Below are 12,358 nucleotides of genomic sequence, written 5' to 3' on the forward strand. Positions count from 1 at the left end.
CACATTTGAAGGGATAAATAGCACATGACCAGCATTAATCACTCATTACACCCCATGTGGGTGGCTAATTCCCGAGGACTTCCAATAAAATCTAGAAAGTGCCATGTTTTCCCTAGAACACAGTAGCCTTCATCCGAATCAAATGGAATTTTTCTATCACGTCTGATTTGTTAACACTGCAGATCTCAGAACAGATATTGGCAATGCTGCTAATAAAAACATTTTAAAGGTATTACCCTCATTGAAGTCCTATAGGATTTTATTAAAGCTAATGCAATTCCCCCAAACTCTAATGGTTAAACCACAATTTTCAAATCATCTTACAGGCGTATCATTGCCATTACTGTACTTATTGGTTTTCTTAAATACCAAAATATATCAAGGAGGAAAAAGAGATTGTTTAAGCAGGTACATTTCCCACAAAACATTGTATTAACCACGCTCTAGCACAGCTCTAAAATCAATAGATTTCTATCTGGGAGACAAAAGCAGGAAAGGTCAGGGGGTGGGTTATTGTGAACTGGTTGGTGATCAATCCTGCCTGAAGACATGACTTTCCAGTTCCCATACTACAGAAAACCCCAGCCCCCACTGCATTTTGTTGTGTTATGCTTTTCCCATTATGCAATGTAGTTTTAAGCAGTGCACCCTACAGATTGTGACTGCTTTGCTAATATTCTCATCAAGCCAAAGTGTTCAGTTGTTGCAGCACAGTGGGTGGAGGGGGGGGATATAATCTTTAAAAATAGATCCTAAAGTCTTTACTTAGATTGCAAAAAAAATTCTTAAAAAAAAATTTAAAAGAAATCCAAGCTACCACATACTCCCCCATTCATCTGAAAGTGATTTGTTGGCAAGAATAGAAATTTGGTTTCCAAGGTACAGTGAAAGAGCATAGAGACAGCCTAAGGAATGGGATAAATATGCCATATTTCTCAGTTACACAAGGTGCTGTAGCTAAGGGAAGAGGCAAAGGGGGTACCAGTATGAAGCTGCTTGCCAAAAACGCCCCAGAACATTTGCATGTAATGCCTTGTGTTGGAAAGTGGAGTACAGGTGTGACTCACTGCTGAGGCAGCCGTGCCAGCCGCTCTGCACAGACCCTGCAGGGCTCAAAGATCCTTTACAGCTTGCTCAGACAAATTCCATGTGCCAGCTGCTCCTTGAATGGGGACAGGCTCCCTCCAGCTTTCACAGAAGGACCCAGTGACACTTGCATTGCTTGTGATCCTTCAATGGGTCTGAATCCTGCGGGAGCTTCTGGCAGCGCTGGTGCCTTTGCTGCAAAAATCAGTATTTAGAGAGATGCAGCCCTGCATGGCCCTTTCACAGGCTGCCAGCTCTCCTTGCCTGCAGAAACACAGCCAGACCTGCCAGATGTACCAAGGGACAGGGAGGGTTGCCATATGCACCTGAGGCCAGGAGAGGGATGGTGAAAGTTGGGTGTAGGGGCATGACACCCAGATCCTTGGGGTGGCTGCTCCCTGCAGAGCCCCTTGCAAGAGAAGGGGGATTTAACTCCACCTTAATTTGCACACAGCTCCGAGGCTCCTGCTGAGCCTGGGGCAAAGCAGCAGAGCTGTGTGAGAAGGGTTTGGATGAGCAGTCACTTCACATGCTGAGCTGCTTTGTGGGAGTCACAGCCCGTGGTGGGATGAGTTTCACTAAGACTGGAGCGTTCTCAGCGCTGTTTTCCATTGAAATGTCTGTTCTCATGCTCAGCCTTGCAGACCAGAGGCTCCCAGGTGGATGCCCACCCATTGTTCAGCTGCTGGGTCAAGCCTGTCTGGGCTCCTGTTGCAGCTTGGCCTCTGCCAGTTCTCCACACAGGGCCCCTTTTGCTCCTGTGCACCCAGAGGGTCCTGGAACCCAGCTGCAAAGGGGACACTGCCATCTCAGATGGCAAGGTGGACTAAACTGGATTGTGAACGAGTCAGAAATGAAAGATAAGAAAACAACACCAGTGCTGGAGAGGAGAGAGCAATGTGCTTCAGGCTGCCATGGCTGGAGTAGCCTGGGAAGGCTCTAGTACGTGAAGTAAAGACCAGGCTAACTGTGCTGACCTCATTGTGAGGTTCACTCTGTGACCCAGCTTTCTCCAGACACCAAAATTGCTTTAGCTGTCAATCAGTCAATAAATCAATCAGCCTCATTGATGTTAAACCTCTACTCTTAGTGGAATATTACCTGGAAACTGATACACAACAATGGATAGTGGCCACTCAATTTCATTCCAACTTCTTCCCTTTAGGAGTAAGAGATCTCAGCTCTGTATTATGCAGAGAAGTCCCTCAACCCATATTTCCCATTCCACATCCCATGTGAGCTCCTCAAGCTTGTGGTGATGTGAAGGTCAGCCAAGGGCAATGAGATGCCCTGGATGTACTACAGAGAAAACACCCAAAGACACTCATAGATACATATTTTCTTCTCCTGTGAAGTACTTTTGCATTCCTGGTTTATCCCATAAAAACTCCCAGCCCTGGACCCTTTTTCCAGGTGGGCCCAGCTAGAAGCATCTGCAAACTCCTGTGGTGGGGTGGGAAAAGACAGCAACTTTCTGTGTGTCCTTCCACCCTGTGGGAATGCTGGGGGGAAGAGTGAAGAGTTTGAAAGACATCAAGACCCAGACATATCCTTCTGTGAACTGCCTACAGTGTAGCCAAAGCTTCTTGAAGGTTATTTTGAATTGCATCCTGTAAGTCAATAAAAGAAAAAAGAGACAAAGACACCAAGCACACTTCTTGTGCCTCTGCCTGGAACCATAGCACAGAAATCCCCCAGCTCAGTGATGCCCTTGGCTCCTGCATGACAGTGGGCTGCACAGCACTGATCTACCCCTTGGGCAGAGATATTTCTCAGGGTTACTTTTCGAGGCTGAGAGACCCCTTACCCAACACCTGATATCTAGAAAGAGATAAGAAATATTTCACATTGGGCTTACAAGTATATTGTATGCTAGCACCATACCTCCAGCTATAGGTTAAGTGTTTGAAGTGAAGTAAGTAGCAGAGTGTTTGACCACTTTTTAAATCACTTTTGGAATCATTGTCAAATCACTGTCTGTACAGTCGTTCAAATAATCACTGAAATCACCATTAAATATCTGCCAAATAATTGTCAACTCCTTGTTAAATCACTGTTTCACTAACACTCAATTATTGCTTAATCGCCAATTGATTTTCACTCAATCACCAATTAATTTCCATCTGATCATCATTTGATCATTAATAAAATCTTTAAGTTAACCCCGTAGCTATGCCTTCTCATAATCCTCCTCTGACAGAAGTCTCAAGGAGACATGGTAAAGTAAAGCAATTTTGGCATATTTAGCCCCAAAGCCCCCAGCTGTGCCCAAAGGTCACTTCACTGAAACACCACACTCCCTGTGGAGCATGGAACTCTATTGAAGCTGAGGTGGAAATGCATATGATTCATAATACAGATAGCATCTAATGGTTGGGTTATTTTCCTTTAATAAACCTTTCCTGAACCCAACAATTTTTCCTTTCTGTGTCCCCACCCCTCATCCTGCTTCCGCCAATAAAGGCATTTCCTATTGCAGCCACAGGAATGCTCCATCACATCCATGCCAAAATTTCCTACAGCTTTCCCAACATTTGTCCTCTGAAATGCCTGAATCTGCATGAAGGCTTTCACACAGCTGAACAGTTGTTCTCACAGAACAACTGGAGAAGAGCTCAGCAAGATGTTGAAAAGTCAACCAGCAGGTAGCTGGGTCAGCTCTGCTCCTCCTTCCCTGACAGCATTTGGTGTAAACCTCTTCAGGGAGTGGAGGATGGAATGGAGCATCCCTATGTTAAAACAATGCTCTGTCTCCCCTGGACTCAGCCATCACAAGTTTCAGCTCCAGGCTTTAGTTTTCCCTAAATTTCCCTAATTTCCCTAAAAAGAAATCCCTAATTTTCATGGTGTGCTTATTGATTTGAGCCAATAAAGTATTGGGTAGATCAAATAGCTTATTAATTTTCAGGAGAGTTACATTGCATCCTGATTCCATAATTTAGATATTTTGCTGCAGAGCTATACTAGGTTTGGGTATTAAACCCCCTTTTAATTTTTTTTCCAATGAGTATGAACATGGCTTATTCCTGGGTGGAGGAATATTGTTGCAAGCCTGGACTGTGCCCAGTCTCACCTGGAACATGGGGGAAAGGTGTAGCTCTGGTGACGTGGTGGGTGCTGTCATTTGTGTTTTGCTCACTGGAAAGGTCCCACCCAAGCCCTGTTTGCACTCAGAGAGCATGAGGTGTCCCTGCTGTAGAGATAAGGGGGGAATGGGTGACACTGGGATGGCACTGCAGGACTGGCAGTGCTCGTGTGGCCCAAGCTGCAGGATCTGGCTGGAGGGATCAGCGCAGGTAAGATTTCAGGCTGTGCTGTGCAGCTCCTAGGGGAAAGAGCATCACTGGTTTTCAGAAAGATTATTTTTCATTTGATTTCACTTTTTCTTGCCAGTAAAAGATTCCTGCAAACACTGAGCTTTTAAATTAAAGGGAGTTAATGAAAGTGTACCTGTGGTAACTATTACCGGGTCCCTTGTACATTCAACAGTCGCATTAAGATGATTTCTTATTATCTCTAAATCCATTCCAGAGGTATGTTCTTGCTGTTACAGCCCTCCTGTGCACCATTGCAGGTGCAGGTTTGCTGCCCAGCATGGCAGATAAAATACACTCCAACTGTGTTGCTACAGCCCTGACTTGTTTTTTCATTTTTTTTTTTTTCTGAGACAGAGGAGCTGGGGCTTACCAAGAGTCCTGCTCAACCTTGCCTGTGGATAAAGCATGTTCTTATATCCACATCCCCTGGGCATTCCTAATGCAAATGGATACTTCACCTAAAAGGAGAGATCTTTTGTTCTAAGAACAGCAATGCAGTTTTCAGCTGAGACTGTGCTGTGTTGTATGAAACAATATTAAACAAGACAGAAATGGAATATTATTTTGGTATAGACAAGGCTGTCGCAGCCTCTCCAGTCCCCTGAATGGATTAGGCAGGGTTTACTAGCAAGGCAGACTGTCCGAAATATATTTGGTGCATTGTCAGTCACAGGCAGCCCATGAAATGCACATTTTCATACTGCAGTTGCTTCATTTTGATTGAACCAGGCTTTTGTCCCCGAGCTCTTTTCTCTGATACAGATGGGGAGTTTTGCCACTCTTTTAGTTTTGATCCAGTTCTGAGTCATTGATTGTTCCTAATTCACAATGCCTTGGCTTTTCTTGAGGGGGTTAATTATTTACTGAGAGGTCAGGTCAAACACTAGAAGCAGCTTCCTAGAGAACTGGTCAGTTCCCCAAGCTTATCAGTGCTTAAGAATCATTTGGATAATGACCTTAATAATTTCCTTTAATTTTTGGTCAGCCCTGAAGTGTTCAGGCAGTTGGACTGGATGACCATTTTAGGTCCCTTCCAACTGAAACAGCCTTCTCTTCTCTTCTCTTCTCTTCTCTTCTCTTCTCTTCTCTTCTCTTCTCTTCTCTTCTCTTCTCTTCTCTTCTCTTCTCTTCTCTTCTCTTCTCTTCTCTTCTCTTCTCTTCTCTTCTCTTCTCTTCTCTTCTCTTCTCTTCTCTTCTCTTCTCTTCTCTTCTCTTCTCTTCTCTTCTCTTCTCTTCTCTTCTCTTCCTCTTTTCTCTTCTCATTTCTCTTCTCCCTGTTGCTGTTGCTGGACCCACAAGCACCAGCTGAGGGTGCCTGGTCCATGCTCTCCCTTGCTCGTGTCATTGGGGTTGTTACACACTCTGGCTGTCACTGCTTGCAGCTCCAGAGCCTCCTTTCCTAATGTGAATTACAGTATCCACAAGACAGAGGCTTGAAAGCAGTTAGGAGTTGTCTTTTTATTTTCAGGTGGAAGTGAGAAAAAGAGCTGCTGAAGTGTTTCCTCCTGGGAAAGACTGTGGAATAAAAATAAACTTTGGGTCAAAGTAAGCAAAGCCATTTCTACACGTGTGTGAGACAGTTGTCTTTCACTCCTGAGTTCTGTGGGCTGGTCTGAGGAACTCTGTCCTTCTAGGCAGCAAGAATCTTCTCCCAGATCCCATCCCACCCTCCCCTGGACTCAAGCAATATTTGGGTAGTTCTGAATATGGCAGAGAGCCACCACTGCTTTGGAGTGCCATGGAGCTGGGGGGTGGCTGTGCCCATCTGCAGTGCCAGGGCCTGACGTGCCCTTAAGTGTTTGGAAGAGGAGCTGGGAACCCCATCAGCAGTGCTGGGTGAGATGTGGCATTTAGCAAAGCTAAACTTGCTGCATGGCAGCTTCACATTCAGCATTTCACGTGTGGCACTGGGACCGAGAACAAAGATGTTGTCACTAAGCAACAAAACACAGATTTTGCAGGAGATAGTGAGGTGATACTAAACCTCCTCCTTTCTGCCTCCTCTCCACTGCATCATGGCCACCAGAACCAGTCTTACCTATGTGGTGGTGGGGAGCCAGCAGTAGACAAGAGTGTTGTGGATTAATTCAGACCAAATGTGCCAGGTGTGAAGGGAGAGCCTAGACAGGCAGGAGTCTTACTGTTCTCTCGGTGCCTGACTTTGGAATCAGGCAGACAGCAGAGCAAGGCAGGAGGTGGACAAGCCATGAGATGCACTTGAACACAGAGAGGGAAACTCCATCCACAGCACAGGACTCAAGACTCTCTCTGAGCATTCCAAACCCAGAAACCCAGGGCTTGAATGAACAGGAAAAATGGTATGGTCTACTTGCAGAAAAGAGACACTGAGAACAGTGAGGGGCTATGAAATAAATAAATCTGATGTCAGAAAAAAATACCCTGAAACGAAAAATCTAAAGAAACTAGGGGAGAGAGAGGTTTGGAGCCAAGCAAGAGAGAAGTGTGCAAGACTGTTGCAGGGGATTTTTTGGTATTTAAAGCTGAGATCTGCCTGGTCTGTGGTCTGTCCCCAGCATTACTGCCCTTTGCATTGCCACCAAAACAACCAGCCAATGTCCCCAGCATGACAAGAAGAGGCAAACTGACCCCAGTGATGGTGATGGGTGGCACGTTTCCATTAGTGTCCTGCATGTGCAAACAGATAGAGCGTCACCTCCCAGCTGCCAAAACACTGCTGCCTTATCTACAGCACAGCCAGGGGTGCAGGGAACAGCGAGAGGGAAAATATGACCATGCTCATTCGGGAACAGCTCAAAAAGCCTCTCAGCTGAAGGTCTCGTCAGGGCAGGTTTGCACAAAGCTGAGATAAAGCTGCAGCAGGTTTTCCTCTTCCCCCGCACATTTCACATGGGTGCCCCCCAGGAGAGCTGTATTTCCCCATCATGTGGCTCCTTGCTGACAGGCTGCCTGGTGCCCTGCTCACCCAGAAGGTCACCCTGCACCTGGCCCATGGTGGGTGTAGTGAAAAGGAAAAGTACTGGGAATAAGACATATTCCTCATGTTTGTACCACAGAGCCTGAAGATTCCATGTTTAGACACCTGAAACCCATGGAACTGCATTATGGATGGGGAGGGAAAGGGGTTTGGTCTGTCTCATCTCCAAAGAAATGAGTCTCCTGTGCTCAGAGTTGGGGTTCAGAGATGTGTCCCTGGGTCCTTTGAAACTTTTAAACACATTTGCTAACTTTATCCATGCTTGATGGGATAGGACATGGGGATTTATAGGACAAAGGTGAATAGCTTTAAACTGACAGAAAATAGGTTTAGATTGCTCATTAGGAAAAAATTCTTTACTGTGAGCATGGTGAGGCCCTGGGAGAGGTTGCTCAGAGAAGCTGTGGATGCTTTATCCCTGGAAATGCTGAAGGCCAGGCTGGAGAGGGCTTTGAGCAACCTGGGCTAGTGAAAGGTGTCTCTGCCCATGGCAGGGGAGTTGGAATGAGATCCTTAAGGTTCCTTCCAACCCAGATCATTCTGTGGTTCTGATTTATCTCATCTGAATGCTCTGGTCAGATAAGTGGATGTTTCCATGTCAATTTATCACCCTGGCCTCTATTTACAGCCACTGGCAAAAACCAGGCATTTCAGGTTGGAAACTTTTCTGATGCAGGATGGATGTTTCTTTACAGAACCCCCTCGCCCTGTGGATTTTTTGGGAAGCACAGATCATGTGGCTCCTGTTCATATCCAATATTTTTTAACAAAGAGGTTTGTGTTAAGAACATCACTGATCCCTGCTGTTGTTTCTCTCAACAGAGCTTGTGTGACCCCGAGCCTCCGGCATGGACAAGCTTTAGAGGATGCGATTTCATATTGAAACCAACAGCAGCAACATTTGGAGAACTACACAAAAGGGAAAATATTGGTAGTTTCAGCCAATACTTGTGTTGAAAATAATATTCCAAAGCATTTGCACCTATTTTGTCTTATTTTTGTGTGACATTTAAATGCACATTATCCATGGGCTTTGTTCTGGCACCACATGCACGTGGCTAATATTGATACTCAATTCAAATACTCCAGAGCTGGGGCAGGTCCCAGTGCCCTCCTGAAGAGGCTTCTGAAGGCACAACCCTGGCCAGGACTTCAGCCAAGAGTAGAAAGACAGGAGCATCTTCTTTCTCTTCCACTTGTGGAAAGAGTCTTGTGAGACTCAGCTCTGCACAGGAATGAGAGATGGCATAGGATGGCATCAATGGGATGGGATGGGATGGGATGGGATGGGATGGGATGGGATGGGCAGGCTTTATGCCTTCCTCCAGGATTATTGAAGATGCCACGCTAGGGAAGGACAATTCTTACCTGGCCTGCCTTGTGCTGAGGGTCTGCAATGCTAGCATCTTCTCTGGTGACATCTTCATCTGGTGACATCTTCATCTGGTGACATCTTCCGTGTAAGCAAATGGCCAGAGCTGGATGTAGGGTTCATTTTAATAAATTATCATGTTCAAGTCTTATTTCATGGCTGTTCTGTTCTTCTCTTTACTTAATTTACATTCACATTACCTTTGGACTTGTGCTTTCTCCAGGGATCTGCAGACACCCTGGCTGGCAAGGTGACATCCTCCTGGGGTGACATCCTTCTGCATCCCTGGAGTCCATACCCCCAAAACACACTAAACACATTTGCAGCAGACACGAGCACACCCAAATATTGTATGTGTTCCATAAAACCTTTTAATTCTCAGGAGCCTGTGGCCTGTCTCAGGCCAGAGGCGAGGAAAAACAATCATTATTAAACTGGTGAATTGAGAGTTTGGGGTGGGGGAGTGGGGGGTGGGGAAATTGGTGTTTTGTTGGTTCAGTTTGGGGTTTTTTTTAGGAACAACAAAAAAGATGAAAGGGACAAAAGTTCCCTGTTTCACAGTTCCTAAGGTCACACTTCATATTAAGGTTCCATTTAGAAAGAGCATATAATTCCTTGATACATGTTGAGGTGATTGATGAATCATTTATTGTGTATTGCTATTGAACTGCTGGTCTCCAGAGCTGTGATTTAACCATCTATAATACCTGCAGCTGCCATAGACACGGCCATCGATAATGCTGGAACACAAAGTATTTGTGTGCATAACGTGCTTACCACATCTAACATTTATGAATGCTTTATAAACAATTTATAAATGAAATCTTAATATACAGCATAACCTATTTTTAATGTTGTGGCAGTTACATAACCTGTTTCACCTTGATTCATCTCAGTTAACTTCGGGCAGCTTGTAGAGGTGTCTCTCTTTGTAGCCTTGAACCATTTCCCTCTGCATTTTTTTCCCTCCCTTCCTCCCACTGCTCATTTACCCCTGTTCTGCCCCAAAAATTCTGGTCTGGGATGCTGCAACCTCACAGGCTCGTGTGATGCTGCAGCTTCATATCAGCAACTCACTCACATGTGCACACACTAAAGGAAAACACTCCCCTGCCTTTTCTTTGCCCTTTTCAACCCAAACCCATTGCATAGGTTCAGCCTTGTGTGGCCACACAAAGAGGTGAATCAGGCAAAGGAATGGGGAGGGAATGGCATCTCTGCTCTGGATGTGAACTGTTGGGAAAAGTGCTGGAAAGAAGATGCCTGAATCAGACCATGGCATCACTTTAGCCACTGGCCTGGACCAGTTTTTAAGGACATGGGCAGACCCTGGAAAGCAGAAGGGCCCAATTTCTGACACAGATTAGTGCTGACATCCTCATAGTCATTAACAAGGTGCTCATTGTTTAACTGTTTCAAAAGTTGGCCTGATTTCGCTCTGGCAGTGACTGCATTATTTTTTTTCAAGCTGAATCCAGGCTGAAGAGGGGCTGAAATTGCTCTTCTCCAGCCACAGCACCAAAGAATGCTGGGCTGTAACAAGTTCTTCTCTGCAGAAGATCCTTCACAGAAAGGGTGCTGAGCTGCCTCATTGTTAACACATGCCTTCCCTTACACCAAGTGATTCCTGAGCAGCTCCTGAGGAGTTTTCCTGTGGCTGTGAAGGTGGAGAGGCTGGGAGGATGTGCAGGTACCAGCCCTTGGAGGAGAAACACTTGGAAGAGCAGCTGCAAGCAGGAGGTGGCTGAGCACTGCTTTGCCTGGTGCACAGTGCTGGGGACAATGTGGCTTTCCAGGCAAGTCTGTGCATCTGATTTACACCTCCAGGGTGCATTTCTGTGGTTTGTATAACCACACACTGAGCACATATTGGCCTGGAAGGACCTTCTGCACTCCCAGACTTGTACAAATGCAGTGCCAGATTTTGGTGAGATGTCCTCTGCCAGGGTTTCAGGGAGCCAGTGGTTATGGCCCATGCAACACAATGGCATGTGTTGGCATGTCAAATTTGCAGGTTCAGATGAAGATTGCACATCTGGGCACAGGGTTAGCAAATTTCCCAGGGAGTGTGTGACTGAATTAGCTGTCAAAAGAGGGCCTATTAATGTGTTATTAATGTGTTTTTATTGATGTGTTTAACATTAGGTATGTGCTTGGATATCTGCTGAGTCAGGAACACAGGGACAGGAAGTGAGCAATGTATGTTAAATGGCATGTCACCTACACACAAAACCCACTGGTGTTATGGAATTGATGCATCGTGAATGCAGTGGTCTAAAGTATCTTCCAACAAGAAACATCAGATTGTAACAAAACAGACAAGATCCTGTTCAACTGAAATAGCTCAAGATGCTTTAAGGAGAGCATCAATCTCCAGTTTAGTACCTGAAATTGGGTTTGAAGTAATTTTTTCCCCAACATGAACAAAGTGTTAGAAGGGCTCTAAGAGAGATGCAGAGGAAGGAAAAAAAGAAAGGGACAAGTTGATCCTTTCTGTTGGGACCAAACAAAGAAAAGCAGAAAAGTGCAGTGAGTGGAAGTCAGTGGGAAGGATGAGCCGAGAAAGAGCAAGTTGAGAAGCTGAGAGCTAAAAAGATGCTGAACAACCCAAGAACCCTGACCTAACCCCAGAAGGAAACAGGTATCATGGAACACTTGACACAAAAATTTTGCTCAGATCTTTGTGTCTTCTGTATTAAGAAAAGAACACGGGTGCTTGAAAAGTTCTGTAAAGCAGCTACCTGTAGGAAAGCCTTCAAATCCCCCCTGTGCCCACACAGCTGAGCTGCAAGCCCAGAGCTGCAGAAGGCTTGGTTCCATCCCAGGAGCTGGCAGCCAGAACTGGGTGTGCAGTGAAGCAGGATGGATGCACAACCCCACTCCAGGACAAAGTGCCCACACCCAGTAAGGGAGCCAGAGGACTCAAGGAAGGGAGGGTGCAGCTGGCCCTCATTAAGGAAACCTTAAGAGCTTCCAGATTGGGAATCCAAACACAGGACCCCCAGGACTGACAGAAGGAGCTCAGACGAGGCTGGACATCAGGTAGTTTTTAAGTGCTTGCAGTCAGTCTTCCAAGATGGTCCTTGCAGCCTTTGAGCTGTTTCTTAAAGGATGGAAAGGGTGATAGAATCATAGAATGCTTTGGGTTTGCAAGGAACATTTACAGGTCTAGTTCCAGTCCTCCAGCAATGAGCAGGGATATCCTCAGCTGGATCAGGTTGTTCAGAGCCCTCTCCAACCCAGCCTTGAATGTTTCCAGGGTTGGGGCAGCCATCTGGGCAACCTGTGCCAGGGCCTCACCACCCCCAACATCAGTATTGGGACACTGAGGCATTTCACAGAGTCACAGATTAAGCCAAGTTGGAAGGGATCCACAAGAATCAGTAAATCCGACTCCCACCCCTTCACAGGGCCATCCCCAAGAGTCCCACCATGTGTCTGAGAGCATTGTCCAAACACTTCTTGAGCTCTGTCAGGCTCTGGGCTGTGACCCCTTCCCTGGGGAGTGTGTTCCAGCACCCAGTCACCCTCTGAGTGAAGAATCTTTACCTAATATCCAAGCTAAACCTCCCTGGACACAACTTCTGGCCATTTGCTGCCTTTCGTGTGAGTGCCTCTTCCTCTCCT

This window comes from Vidua macroura, chromosome 1 (assembly GCF_024509145.1).
Source record: "Vidua macroura isolate BioBank_ID:100142 chromosome 1, ASM2450914v1, whole genome shotgun sequence".
NCBI lineage: Eukaryota > Metazoa > Chordata > Aves > Passeriformes > Viduidae > Vidua > Vidua macroura.